Here is a 14760-nt window from a genome sequence, read left to right on the forward strand (position 1 = left end):
GGACAGGATGATAACAATAAAGCGGTGTTGGACACTATAGCAGGTGGATCTTATGGAGAATGCCCTTATGCTGAGATTGCTGAGAAATTAGAGAAAATCTCCCATAACAACAAAGCTTGGAGTACTAGGAAGTCCGATACAGGGAGAAACACCTTCGCAGTGCAATCCACTCACAACCCAGCCACAGATGATATTCGGGAAGAAATGGCTCAGATGAGAACTGAGCTTGGGTTGGTACTAAAACATGTCACTGGGGGTGCAGAAAAGGTTAATGCAGTCAACTACTTGGCTAAACCACCACCTCCAATTGATGAGTGTTATTATGAGAAGGATTCCTATGCAGTAAATAAACAGATGGGGGGTTTCCGACCAAGCACCCAAGGCTCAAATCAGGATAATTGGCGCCAAGGTCAAGGGAACCAAGGTCGGAACTATGGTAACTACAATCGTGAGGGTCATTATGTCCGAGATGGAAACTACAATTGCGACAACAACTTCAACAGGGGTAGCTATGGTAACAGTAACGACAGAAATGGACCTTATGTTCCTCCTCAAAATTGTGAAGTTACTCCTAGGGATGGTGGAGGTAGTATGTCGCGAGTTGAGGATATGTTGCATAAAATGATGAGGAGGTTCGATGCTAGTGATGAGAAAAATAAAGAGTTGAGGAATGATCTAGCGAGTATTGGGCAAAAAGATGATACCCATGCAATATCAATTAAGCAACTTGAGTTACAATTGGCTCAATTATCTGCAACTGTGAACACACGGCAACCGGGCACTCTTCCTAGCAACATTGTCCAAAATCCAAAAAATGATGGACATTGTATGGCAATTACTATTCGTGGTGGCAAGCAAACCATTAATCCACCTATGCCATCTGATGAGACTAAAGTGACAACAGAATCTGAAAAAGTGGTAGAAGTTGATTCTGAATTAGAGGATAACACTGCAAAAGATGCCGAAGTGCCTAAAAAAGTAACTCCTATGCCTAGGCCACCACCCCCATTTCCTCAGAGATTAGTGAAAAAGACCGAGGATGGTAAATACCGGCGTTTTATAACAATGTTGAAGCAACTTTCTATCAATGTCCCTTTGGTAGAAGCTTTAGAACAAATGCCCGGTTACGCTAAATTTATGAAAGATCTGGTTACAAAGAAAAGATCGGTCACTTTTGAGGATGATGATAGAATGCAGCATTGTAGTGCTATTGCTACAAGATCTCTGGTCCAAAAGAAAGAAGATCCGGGCGCGTTTACTATTCCTTGTACAATCGGGCTATTACATTTTGCGAAAGCATTATGTGATCTGGGGGCAAGCATAAATCTCATGCCCCTCTCGATTTACAAGAAGTTGGGTTTGGGTGACCCAAAGCCCATGGCGATGCGACTACTGATGGCTGATCGAACAGTAAAACGACCTATAGGAATACTCCACGATGTGCTAGTAAAAGTGGAGTCATTCATCTTTCCAGCCGATTTTGTTATTCTTGATTGTGAGGTTGATTTTGAAGTGCCTATTATCCTTGGGAGGCCATTCCTAGCTACGGGAAGAGCCTTAGTAGACATGGAAAAGGGGCAGATGAAATTTCGATTGAACAGTGAGGAAGTGACCTATAATATTTGTAGGTCTATGAGGCAGAGTGGTGAGCTCCAATCGGCATCTGCTATATCCTACAACATGGGTGAGACCTTTGAGACACAAATAGAAGAACGTCTAGGTGTCGAAGCATTAGCGACAGTGATAATGAACTTTGATAGCGATTGCATTGAAGAGTATGAGTTATTAGTAGCGGCTCTTGACCGAGGTGATGTTTGGTTTAAACCGAAGAAATTTGAGCTTGATATGAAGAATTGCGAGTCCCCACCCGCTAAACCATCTATAGAGGAAGCTCCAAAAGTTTAATTAAAAGCTCTCCCACCTCATCTTAGGTATGAATTCTTAGGAAATGGTGACACTTTGCCGGTAATCATTGCATCAGACCTAGATGAACAACAGGTTCAGAGTTTGGTGAAGGTACTTAAAAGGTTCAAAAGAGCTATTGGGTGGACCATTGCGGACATTATTGGGATCTCTCCTGGTATTTTCTCTCATAAAATCCAACTCATGCCTGATCATAAGCCGAGTATTGAGCACCAGAGACGCTTGAATCCTCCTATGCAAGAGGTTGTGAAGAAGGAAATTATCAAGTGGTTGGATGCTGGAGTAATCTATCCAATCGCCGATAGTAGTTGGGTATGCCCGGTTCAGTGTGTACCTAAGAAAGGGGGAATGACTGTGGTCCCCAACGAAAAGAATGAACTTGTTCCGATGAGACCGGTTACTGGATGGAGGGTGTGCATGGATTACCGTAAACTGAATTCATGGACTGAAAAAGACCATTTTCCTATGCCCTTCATGGATCAGATGTTGGATAGACTTGCCGGAAAAGGGTGGTATTGTTTTCTTGATGGGTATTCGGGGTATAATCAGATTTCTATCGCACCTGAAGATCAAGAGAAAACCACTTTCACTTGTATATATGGGACTTTTGCGTTCAGAAGAATGCCGTTTGGGTTGTGCAATGCACCCGCAACCTTTCAGAGATGTATGATGTCAATATTTTCTGACATGGTGGAGGATACTATAGAGGTTTTTATGGATGATTTTTCTGTGGTTGGTGATTCATTTGAGCGATGCTTGAAAAATTTATTTGAGGTTCTTAAGAGATGTGAAGCCTGCAATCTAGTACTAAACTGGGAAAAGTGTCATTTCATGGTGAAAGAGGGTATTGTGTTGGGTCATCCCATTTCAGAAAAGGGTATAGAGGTTGATCGAGCTAAAGTTGATGTAATAGAGAGACTTCCCCCGCCGATCTCTGTGAAAGGTGTGAGAAGCTTTCTTGGGCATGCAGGTTTTTATCGGAGATTCATCAAAGACTTTTCAAAGATTGCACACCCATTGTGCAAATTACTGGAGAAAGAATGTAAATTTTGTTTTGATGAGTCCTGTCTTAAAGCATTCAGTGAGCTAAAAGAGAAGTTGGTGTCTGCACCTATCATTATTTCTCCGGATTGGAACAGTCCATTTGAGGTAATGTGCGATGCTAGTGGGGTGGCTCTTGGTGTAGTATTGGGACAGAGAAGAAACAAAATCCTTCACCCAATTTACTATGCTAGTAAAGCCCTAAATGAAGCCCAGAAAAACTACACAGTGACTGAGCAAGAACTCCTCGCAGTAGTCTTTGCTTTTGAGAAATTTCGCTCCTATTTGCTAGGTACTAGAGTCATAGTGCATACTGACCATTCAGCACTGAGATATTTGATGGCGAAAAAGGATGCAAAACCAAGGCTGATTCGTGTGGTATTACTGCTGCAAGAATTTGACTTTGAAGTGCTGGATAGAAAAGGGACTGAAAATCAAGTTGCTGATCATTTGTCACGTCTAGAGGATGAAGCTATGAGAGAGTTAGGGGATAAGACTGACATTGATGATACTTTCCCCGATGAACATGTATTGGCTGCTTCACAAGACTTGATTCCATGGTTCGCAGATTTTGTGAACTATCTGGCTAGTGATATTGTTCCATCAGACTTGTCCTTTCATCAAAGGAAAAAGTTCATGTACGATGTGAAGAAGTTCTTTTGGGATGAACCATACTTGTATAGGAGTTGTGCCAACGGGCTTATTCGGCGTTGTGTGCCCGAATGTGAAATGTTGAGTGTATTGGAGGCATGCCATTCTTCACCTGTTGGCGGACATCACAGTGGTATCCGAACCGCTCACAAGATATTGCAATGTGGCTACTATTGGCCAACTCTTCATCAAGATGCTCATGGGTTTGCTAAATCATGTGACAAATGCCAACGAGATGGTGGTATTTCAAGAAAGCAAGAGCTCCCTCTAAACCCCATTCTTGTGATTGAGTTATTTGATGTGTGGGGTATTGACTTTATGGGCCCTTTCCTGAGTTCTCATGGGATGAAGTACATTCTTGTAGCAGTTGATTATGTATCTAAATTGGTCGAAGCCATAGCTCTCACAAACAATGAAGGGAAGAGTGTCACTGCATTCTTGAAAAAGAATATATTCTCCCGTTTTGGCACTCCAAGGGCCATTATTAGTGATGGGGGTTCCCACTTCTGCAACAGATTGTTCAAGGGGTTATTGGAGAAATACGGTGTTCGCCATAATGTGGCCACGCCTTACCACCCTCAAACTAGTGGGCAAGTTGAGGTATCGAATCGGGAGATCAAACAGATATTGTCCAAAACAGTGAATGCTAGTAGAACAGATTGGTCAAAGAGGCTTGATGATGCTCTTTGGGCCTACCGGACAGCTTATAAGACTCCCATAGGTATGTCTCCAGACCAACTTGTATATGGGAAAGCTTGTCATCTTCCGGTTGAGTTAGAGCATAAAGCCATGTGGGCTATGAAGAAGTTAAAATTGGATTGGAGCGAAGCTGCAGAGCAACGGTTAAATGGGTTGAATGAACTTGATGAATTTCGCTTAAAAGCCTATGAAAGCTCAGCCCTATATAAAGAAAAGATGAAGAAGTATCATGACAACAAAATTGAAAAATGAGAGTTTATGGTCGGGGATTTAGTGCTTCTATTCAATTCCAGATTGCGCTTGTTTCCAGACAAACTCAAGTCCAAATGGACTGGTCCTTACACGGTTACCCAACTATTCCCTCATGGAGCAGTCGAGTTGGAAACTAAGGAGGGTGTGCGGTTCAAGGTGAATGGACAGCGCATAAAAATCTATCTAGGGCATGCTGAATCGGTGAATGAAGTGATCCAGGCATACCATCTTGATGAAGTCTGAGTAATCAAGTGGCCCCAGTCGTGCCGCGACGTTAAATCTGGCGCTTGTTGGGAGGCAACCCAATACTTATCATCTTTTTAATAATGGTAGCATTTTTCTATAAATGGGTTTTAAATTTGCAAGCACATCACCAGGAAATTCTGCAGAAAACTACTCCGCAGTAGCCAGTGACGGATACAACGACGGACCGTCGCGAGTAAAACGGATCGTCGTATGCACCGTCACACCAGGTACGTATTTCTGTCATTTTTGAAATTAGGGCACACACGACAGATACCACGACGGGGCGTCGCAAGTGCGACGGAACGTCGTCGGGGAACCATCGCGCGATTAATGAAGTTAACCCGACCCGACCCGGCTGGACCCCTTTTCAAAATTTGACCGTTTATACTCCCCACCCCTCCATATTCCACCCCATTACTTCCACTTCCTCTCATCTCCCCTCTCTTTTCCACTTCCACACTTCCCCCACTGATGATTACTTCCACAATCTCCCCAACCTTATTACTATCAGTTACTTGTCGGTGCTGCTGTTTTTGGTATCTACCTTGCCATCTGAATCATTCCCCACTTGTGTTTTCTCCATTTCCAAGGTATGTGTCTCTAAATTTGTACTCATTTCTCTTGTATTTTTGTTTATTAGTTATTATTTTGTTCCTAGTCGTCTCTTGTTACCTTGATATGATTATGTCTAGACCTAGGCTCTAAATGTTTGAATTTGCCATGATAATAACCCCAGACATAGGTGATTTCACATTAATAGTTTCCTAGGTAGTTGGGATAGACACATAGAGGTCCACAACACTACACGACCATATGTGTTCATTGGGGTTGCTTAGGGTACCTACAGTTCTGTCTCTGATATTCAGAACGAGACCCCGATGACGGTCCGTCGTATTCACGACGGACCGTCGTAGGGTCCGTCGCATAAGCCCTAGCACCCTCCCCAACGACGCCTGTGACGGACCGTTGTCTTCACGACGGTCCGTCCTGCACGGACGTCATGATGGTCAGAGACCCCTTTGATAAGAGTCTCCAAAAAATTTTCCAAGTGTCCAACGACGAACACTTACAACGAACCGTCACACCCACGACGGTCCGTCCTGCACGACCGTCATGATGGTCAGAGACCCCTATGATAAGGGCCTCCAAAAATTTTCCAAGTGTCCAACGACGTACACTTACGACAGACCGTCACACCCACGACGGTCCGTCCTGCACGACCGTCATGATAGTCAGAGAATCCTCTTCTGAGGGTCTCCCATCATTTTCTAAGTGTCCAACGACGGACCCTTATGACGGACCGTCATACCCACGACGGTCCGTCCTGCTTAACCGTCATGATGGTCAGCGACCCCTCCTTCAGGGTTCCTTATATATACATATACCAAGTATAACACGACGGACCTCATGACGGTCCGTCATAGTCACGACGAGACGTCATAGGTCCCTTCGTGTGGTACAGTTTCAATATTACTAACACATTTCTTTTAAAGTTTCATGTCATATGATCTTTTTCTGATTTGATTGCCACTACTCATACTAACATTGCCCCTTTACAGGTACTATCGACTATGGCACCCAAGCAAGACCGAACTTATGCACGCGGGCGATCTAAGTCTGTCGCCCCGTCTGCACGCTTGATCATCAGGTCTGATGATGAGCGGGACCCTGAATACATGCCCCCAGGCACCTCCGCTCCTTCCCGTAATACACGTGCCCCCAGAGCCACACCCAAGACGGTGGCGTCCGGCGTAGTCACTGCCTCCCAGTCTGATGAGGAGCGCACACTAACCGGCACACCCTCTAGGTCGGCCACAAACGAGGAAGGAACGTCTGGCTCCTTGGGAGCATCCTGGTCCGAGGAAGCTTCAGGATCTGCTAAGATTCCCGCACCCGCCACTGCTGCAGCGTCGGCCTCGTCTGATGAGGCTGACAGTTCAGACTCCACAGGCGCACCAGCCCCGGTCCCCACCCCAGCCTCTGACCAGCCAAACCGGTGGTGCGTTGAAGGACAGTTTTAGGTTTACTCCGACGCGAAGTTCTTGACCGATAAAGGAGTAATGACTCGAACACTCACCCTGGAGCGGCGGGTACTTACAGGGAGTCTCCCCTCGATGCCGGAGATCCACAACATATTCACCAGGCATCGCCTAGAGTGGACAGCCCGTCCCTTGGGACGATACTGTGAGGAGATGGTCCGAGAGTTCTACGCGTCCTACGTAGCGACTCTCCGATCACAGATCGACAGGCGGGCTGCTCCCGCGAAACAGGCCCCATTGGAGCAGGTTCTAGTCCGGGGCGTGCAGGTTGACATCTCCCTGCCCGCCATCCGCCGGTTCCTATACGGCGAGAGTACAGATGCTACTCGGACCCCCATCACTGCCGAGTTTGACTACCGCTGGCAGGTAGTGAAGGATGGACAAATCCTGCGAGAGCCAGCACTGAGGGAGACCACCAAGCGGTGGATGGCCCTACACTTATCAATCGACGGAGAGGGTGCAGATTGGGTCACCGAGCCAAAGGGGGCCATCAAGAAGGCCAACCTCACGTTCGTCGCCAAGTTCTTGTGGCTGCTCGTGCGTCACTGCCTTTCCCCCATAGCTGCTGATTACATAGTCACCTGGGATCGAGCAGTGCTGATGGCGGCGATGATAGCCGGCTTCGAGGTGGACTATGCATGGCTTCTCCAGGCAGTCATGCACGAGAGGGCATTCAAGGTCACCACCACCTACCCCTTTCCGTGCATGATCTTTGCCCTTTGCAGGTCTGCAGGTGTGCCCATATGGCACATAGATCAGTTGAGGACCCCGCCGGGTACCGTTGACGTCAGCCTCATCAAAGACGAGGCCAATGAGTTAGCCCCACGTCGAGGACCCCGTCCAGAGCTGCCACCACTATCTGATGACCTTGCGGATACGGTGGCCCAGGATCGCACAGCTACACAGGCATCCACGGACACTACCCCGGTCGAGTCTATCCGGGGTAGCAGCACAGTCCCTCTACCGACACCGGCCCCGCTTGCCCGAGTCCAAAAACTGGAGGCACAAATGGCCACTCTTCTGCATCATATCCAGCCGTGGATGCAGAAGTCTATTGCTGAGTCTGAGGCGCGTATGGAGAGGCAGATGCAGCGGAAGATTGTTGAGGTTAACCAGCGCCTCGATGCCTTTGAATTGAGAGTATTAGATCAACCAGCCCCTCCGGTAGATATGTTGAATCTCCAGGCTGCAGTCGCCAGTCTTCGTGCAGACATCGACACGATCCTAGCGGCAAGAGTGTCAGAGTCTGTCGAGCCTGCTGAGGATACTGTATTGGCAGCTCTGTTTCCTACTCCAGACATTCCCCCATCTTCCCCGAGAGAGAGTGCCAAGAGGCGGAGGGGTCGATCAGAGGATGAGGCGCGAGCAAGAAAGAAGGAGCGCCGAGAGATGGAGGCCGCGAGGAGAGCCTCACTTGCTGAGGCGGAGGCACACCAGATCAGAGCATCACAGATGGCGACTGGGGCGTCTAGCTCCCGCACTGTAGAGACAGCAGGAGGCACTACTGAGGGTGCAGTTGTTGATGAGGACATCACTGATGGTGTCCAGATTGCAGAGGATGTGGGTTCTGGGAAACCAGACCCACCAGCTTGTTGATCGACGGCGCTATGCGCCACAGGTTTGCTTCACCTACCCCTCTAATCTTTAGATTTTTTTATGCATTGGGGACAATTGCATGCTTTTTTGTTGGGGGTGGGGTAAATGGAAAGTGAGTGTTAGGGTGAAGTCTGAGTAGCCCAACTCACTATCCTCTTTTGGGGTTTTCTTGCCTGTGTTCTTTTTCCCCAAAAGACTGATTACTTTTTTTGTTGAACCGGCACATTATATCTTTTGTACATAGTTTAACTCTGAAGCATGATGGCTGAAATGATATCCCAATAAAACTAGAAAAGGTTGCATGAAAAGGCGTAGTAACTGATAATTGTGTGGATCTAAACATGAAATAGAGTTACACCATTGCACTACCCCAAACCTTCAAGTCGAACTAGGTGTCTGATAATCTGGTATAGTGATGAGATGTCAAGTGAGTGTGAGGAAAGTTGAATAGTCCACTACTGATACTTAGCTAGAACTTGCCTGGTTAGTCCTGCTAAAAGTAAGTTGTAACATACAATTAGGAAAGGATTATAGGCCCTTATTCAATATAGCCCATTTCTAGCCTAAATAAAAGAAACCAAATGAAAGTTATCCTTCGTTGATCCAAATAATTTGAGCTTAAAATTAGACCTTTCTTTTTCACCCCAACTGATCTTTTCTGGGAACAATATGTTAGCCCTGGTCCCTCCTTGGACATGTGCACCTCAGCTTATGCCAAAAGCATAAGTTGAGGGTGGCTAATGTATAAACAACCTTTGTTATGGCCCTGACCCAATTTTGGGTATTGTGTACCTTGACTCATGGCAAAGCCATGAGTTGAGGGTGGCTGTTTTGAGAAATGCTCTGGAAAGTGGGGTTGAAAGAACAAAGAGAGAGAAAGAACAAAAGTAAAGTGACTCAAGAACTTGTTGAAAAAAAAATATTCAAGAATTACAAACAAGAAAAGAAAAGTGTCACTTACACAAATGAAGAAAGAAGGGAAACAGCAAGGTGAAAGAATAGGAGAAACTGGGCGAGATAAAGTGATATAGAGCGGAAGGTTTAGCCGATATGTCAAGGAGGGCAAATAGTCACTAAAGTATACCTAAATATACCCTACCTGACTCTGAGCCTACGTTACAAGCTAAAAAAGTCCTATCGTGATCCTAAGGGTTGTATAGCGAACTTAAGGTAGTGAAAATAAGGGCAAGCTTATGGCAATAGGTATGAATGAGTGTGACTTTGTTCTAAGAGCGAGTGTTGAAATGTAATCCTTATACTCAAACTGAAATCATTGTGTGAAAAATGAGGATTTTGTTCTAAAGTGAGGACACTAGTTGCAATACCGGAATTATTAGCACCTCGGTGAGAAATTGAAGAGGATAGGTGTTAGTGCATGGTGAGTCTGTGTCATGTTCGAATCCCACAAAAGTCAAGCCTAATAGTGATAGCATGCATAGATTTGATGGGATTAGTCGGGATTGATAGCCAAATGATTGCAAAGGATAAAACATGAATACTATTGTACAAAGATTGTGTAGTGAGTCATAGTGCGTCGCTTGAGGACAAACAACGAATTTAAGTTGAGGGTGTTGATATACCGTGGTTTCACGGTATAATTAATACCTTTTCCTTAAGTTTATTGTGTCCGAAAGCCTTTTTGTGCTAATTTTGATATAAGTTTTTCTTTGTTTTGCAGGAAATCTGTCTAAAACTGAATGCGGAGATTTTGAGCGAAAAATGCAGAAGAGACCACCTACGGAGCTTATGACGGTCCGTCGTGCTTGTGACAGTCCGTAGGTGGCAGTGTAGAGAAGCTGCTGAAGGAAGATGGGGAAGTCTGACCAAGTATGGGATTACGAAGCTTGTGACGGTCCGTCATGGATATGACGGTCCGTCCTGCAGGTTCGTCGCAAAGATCAGAGAAGTGATCCCAGTACCCAGATTCCAAGAGTTGAAGTATTTGGTAACGAAGACCCTCGACGGACCGTCATGCCTGTGACGGTCCGTCACACTTGCCGTCGAGGGGAATGAAGAAAGCAGCAGAAGAATTGCACCAAGTATGGGGTGACGGAGCCCACGACGGTCCGTCATGACCACGATGTTCCGTCGCGTGGTCCATCGACCCAGCCGCGTTTTGACAGATTTCTAGTAATTAGAATCCTTGTTTAATTAGGTTTTTATTTTTTTATAAATAGTTCGAAAAATCTCGTTTTTGGGGTTAGACTCTTGGAGATTAAACATTATATTATTAGACTTTGTTTTTCTGAGTTTTTGATTGTTGGAGATTCTTACAAGTAACTCTTGTTGATTAATCAAGCAAATTTTCAGACTTTATTCTTTCTCATTAAAGTAAGTACATGACTTCTTGTTTAATATTTTTGAATGTTGTGTTTATGGATATGAGGAACTAAACTCTATAACTAGGGTTGTGGGAACCATAGGCAAATAATGAGATAAACCCTAGCTAAAATAACAATTCTAGAATAGTGTCTTGCATGTATTAATAATTCTTTCGCTTAGAAATCTTTTTAACGGATGATCAACATTAGAACTCGCCTTAATGCTACTTGCCGGACCAAGGAGGTAGATAATAGGAAAAGAATTATTAACATAGATTTAGTGTATACTATCTAATAGGCTAGTATTGATTGGTGCGAGGTAATAACTAAGTCAAATATCAAATATGATGCTTAATATGAGGTAAGGATAAGGGTTAGGAAAGCAACACACGTAGCCGGACCAAGGTGCGGAGTGAGATTTTCTAGATGCCGGACCAAGGATTTAGAAATACATAGCTTATCACTTTGCATGCAAGATACTAGGAAAGAATTGTTATAGCTAGAATTATCAAGTTATGAACCTGTGGGGAACACGTAAACCCTAGTTACTTTGATTACTTGATTAAAACTCAACATTAAAAGCTGTTAAGTGTCTCTGTCAAGTTCGTTAGTTATTTTTTTATTTTATTAGGAAGTACAAAACCCCCCTTTTATGCTTTTACTTTTTAAGGAAGTCATCAACCGAACAATAGTAATAACAAGTTGGAGTTAAGTCTAGACTATTTTCCTCGTGGGAACGATCCCAACCTCACTAGTTGGGTTATTTACTTGACGCGACCGCTTTACTTCTCATTTGAGAAGTAAGTTTGAGCGTATCAATCATGGTAGAGGCCGTTATTCTGGAGGACGTGGTGGCCGAGGTAATGGTGGTCATCAAAACGGCCGAGGTGACGGACAAATGGAAACTACTACAGCGCAACATGGTAGGGGCAACGGGCAAACAGGTGATAGGGCCCATTGTTATGCTTTTCCTGGGCGGTCGGAAGCGGAGACATCAGATGTTGTTATCACAGGTAATCTTTTGGTTTGTGATTGTATGACTTCTGTATTATTTGATCCCGGCTCCACATTTTCATATGTATCTTCCTCATTTGCTACTAGTCTTAATTTATATTGTGAATTGCTTGACATACCTATTCGTGTGTCTACTCCGGTGGGTGAGTCTGTGATAGTTGAAAAAGTATATAGGTCTTGTTTGGTGACTTTTGTGGGGAGCAATACTTATGTAGATTTGGTTATCTTAGAAATGGTTGATTTTCATGTAATTCTGGGTATGACTTGGCTTTCTCCGAATTTTGCAATCTTGGATTGTAATGCTAAAACTGTGACGTTAGCCAAGCCTGGGACAGATCCGTTATTGTGGGAGGGCGACTACACTTCCACTCCGATTCGTATCATCTCCTTTCTTCGTGCTAAGAGAATGGTTAGTAAGGGGTGTTTAGCTTTCTTGGCACATCTCAGGGACGACACTACCCAAGTACCTTCAATTGAGTCGGTTTCGGTAGTCCGTGAATTTCTAGATGTGTTCCCTGCAGATCTTCCTGGTATGCCACCGGATAGAGATATTGATTTTTGCATCGATCTGGAACCGGGTACTCGCCCCATTTCTATACCTCCTTATAGAATGGCTCCCGCGGAGTTAAGAGAGTTAAAGGCCCAACTTCAAGAGTTGTTGAGCAAAGGCTTCATTAGACCAAGTGCATCTCCTTGGGGTGCTCCGGTGTTATTTGTGAAGAAGAAGGATGGGAGTTTTCGAATGTGCATAGACTACCGGCAGTTGAACAAGGTAACTATTAAGAACAAGTATCTCATTCCTCACATTGATTACTTGTTCGATCAGTTACAAGGTGCTTGTGTCTTCTCTAAGATTGACTTGAGATCCGGTTATCATCAATTGAAAATACGGGCAACGGATGTGCCAAAGACTGCTTTTTGGACCAGGTATGGGCATTACAAATTTGTAGTGATGTCTTTTGGTCTTACGAATGCCCCTGCTTCTTTCATGAGCTTGATGAATGGGATTTTTAAGCCATATCTGGATCACTTTGTGATCGTATTTATTGATGATATATTGGTATACTCAAAGAGAAAGAAGGAACATGAGGAGCACTTGAGAATTGTATTGGAAATGTTGAGGGAGAAAAAGCTTTATGCCAAATTCTCCAAGTGTGAATTTTGGCTAGATGCAGTGTCCTTCTTGGGGCATGTGGTTTCTAAGGATGGGGTGATGGTGGATCCTTCTAAGATTGAGACAGTGAAGAATTGGGTAAGACCTACTAATGTGTCAGAAATAAGGAGCTTTGTTGGTTTAGCTAGCTATTACCGTCGATTTGTCAAGGGATTCTCTTCCATTGCTTCCCAATTGACGAACTTGACGAAGCAGAATGTTCCATGTGTATGGTCGGACGAATGTGAGGAAAACTTTCAGAAACTCAAGACCTTGTTGACTACTACACCAATCCTTACCCTGCCAGTGGAAGGTAAGAATTTCATTGTCTATTGTGATGCATCCTATTCGGGTTTGGGTGCAGTGCTAATGCAAGAGAAGAACGTAATTGCTTATGCTTCAAGGCAATTAAAGGTGCATGAACGTAATTATCCGACCCATGATTTGGAATTGGCTGCGGTAGTGTTTGCATTAAAGCAATGGAGACATTATTTATATGGGGTTAAGTGTGAAGTCTACACGGATCATCGTAGCCTACAGTATGTTTTTACCCAAAAAGATTTGAACTTGAGACAGAGGAGATGGATGGAACTACTGAAGGACTACGACATCACTATCTTGTATCATCCGGGAAAGGCTAATGTTGTGGCAGACGCCTTAAGTAGAAGGGCAGGAAGCATGGGAAGTCTAGCTCACTTGCAAGTTTCTAGACGCCCATTGGCTAGAGAAGTTCAGACTCTGGCTAATAACTTTATGAGGCTAGAAGTAAATGAGAAGGGAGGATTTTTGGCCAATGTGGAGGCAAGATCTTCTTTTCTTGACAAGATTAAGGGAAAGCAGTTTACTGATGAGAAGCTGATCCGGATCCGAGATAAGGTGTTGCGAGGAGAGTCTAAGGAAGCAACGATCGATGAGGAAGGTGTTTTGAGAATTAAGGGAAGGGTATGTGTGCCCCGTGTTGATGATTTGATCCACACTATTCTCACAGAGGCTCATAGTTCCGGATATTCTATAAATCCTGGTGCAACCAAGATGTACCGTGACCTAAAGCAACACTTTTGGTGGAGTAGAATGAAGCTCGACATTGTTGATTTTGTTGCCAAATGTCTAAATTGTCAGCAAGTAAAGTATGAACACCAGAGGCCCGGAGGAACACTTCAGAGAATGCCCATTCCTGAATGGAAGTGGGAGAGAATTGCAATGGACTTCGTGGTTGGTCTTCCAAAGACATTGGGGAAGTTTGAATCTATTTGGGTAATTGTGGACAGATTAACTAAGTCTGCTCACTTCATCCCGATCAAGGTGACTTACAATGCAGAGAAGTTAGCTAGACTCTACATCTCAGAAATTGTTCGATTGCATGGAGTTCCACTTTCCATCATATCAGATAGAGGTACGCAGTTTACTTCTAAGTTTTGGAGAACATTGCATGCTGAATTAGGTACTAGGTTGGACCTTAGTACCGCATTTCACCCTCAGACCGATGGTCAGTCTGAGCGAACAATTCAGGTGTTGGAAGATATGCTTCGTGCATGTGTGATAGAATTTGGGGGTCATTGGGATAACTTCTTACATTTAGCGGAGTTTTCATACAATAATAGCTATCACTCAAGTATTGATATGGCTCCTTTCGAAGCATTGTATGGGAGGAGATGTAGGTCTCCCATTGGTTGGTTTGATGCATTTGAGGTTAGACCTTGGGGTACTGATCTTTTGAGGGATTCATTAGAGAAAGTGAAATCTATTCAAGAAAAGCTTTTAGCGGCTCAAAGCAGGCAAAAGGAATATGCAGATCGAAAGGTTAGAGACTTGGAGTTCATGGAGG

This window comes from Solanum lycopersicum, chromosome 3, assembly GCF_036512215.1.
Source record: "Solanum lycopersicum chromosome 3, SLM_r2.1".
NCBI classification, from domain to species: Eukaryota; Viridiplantae; Streptophyta; class Magnoliopsida; order Solanales; family Solanaceae; genus Solanum; species Solanum lycopersicum.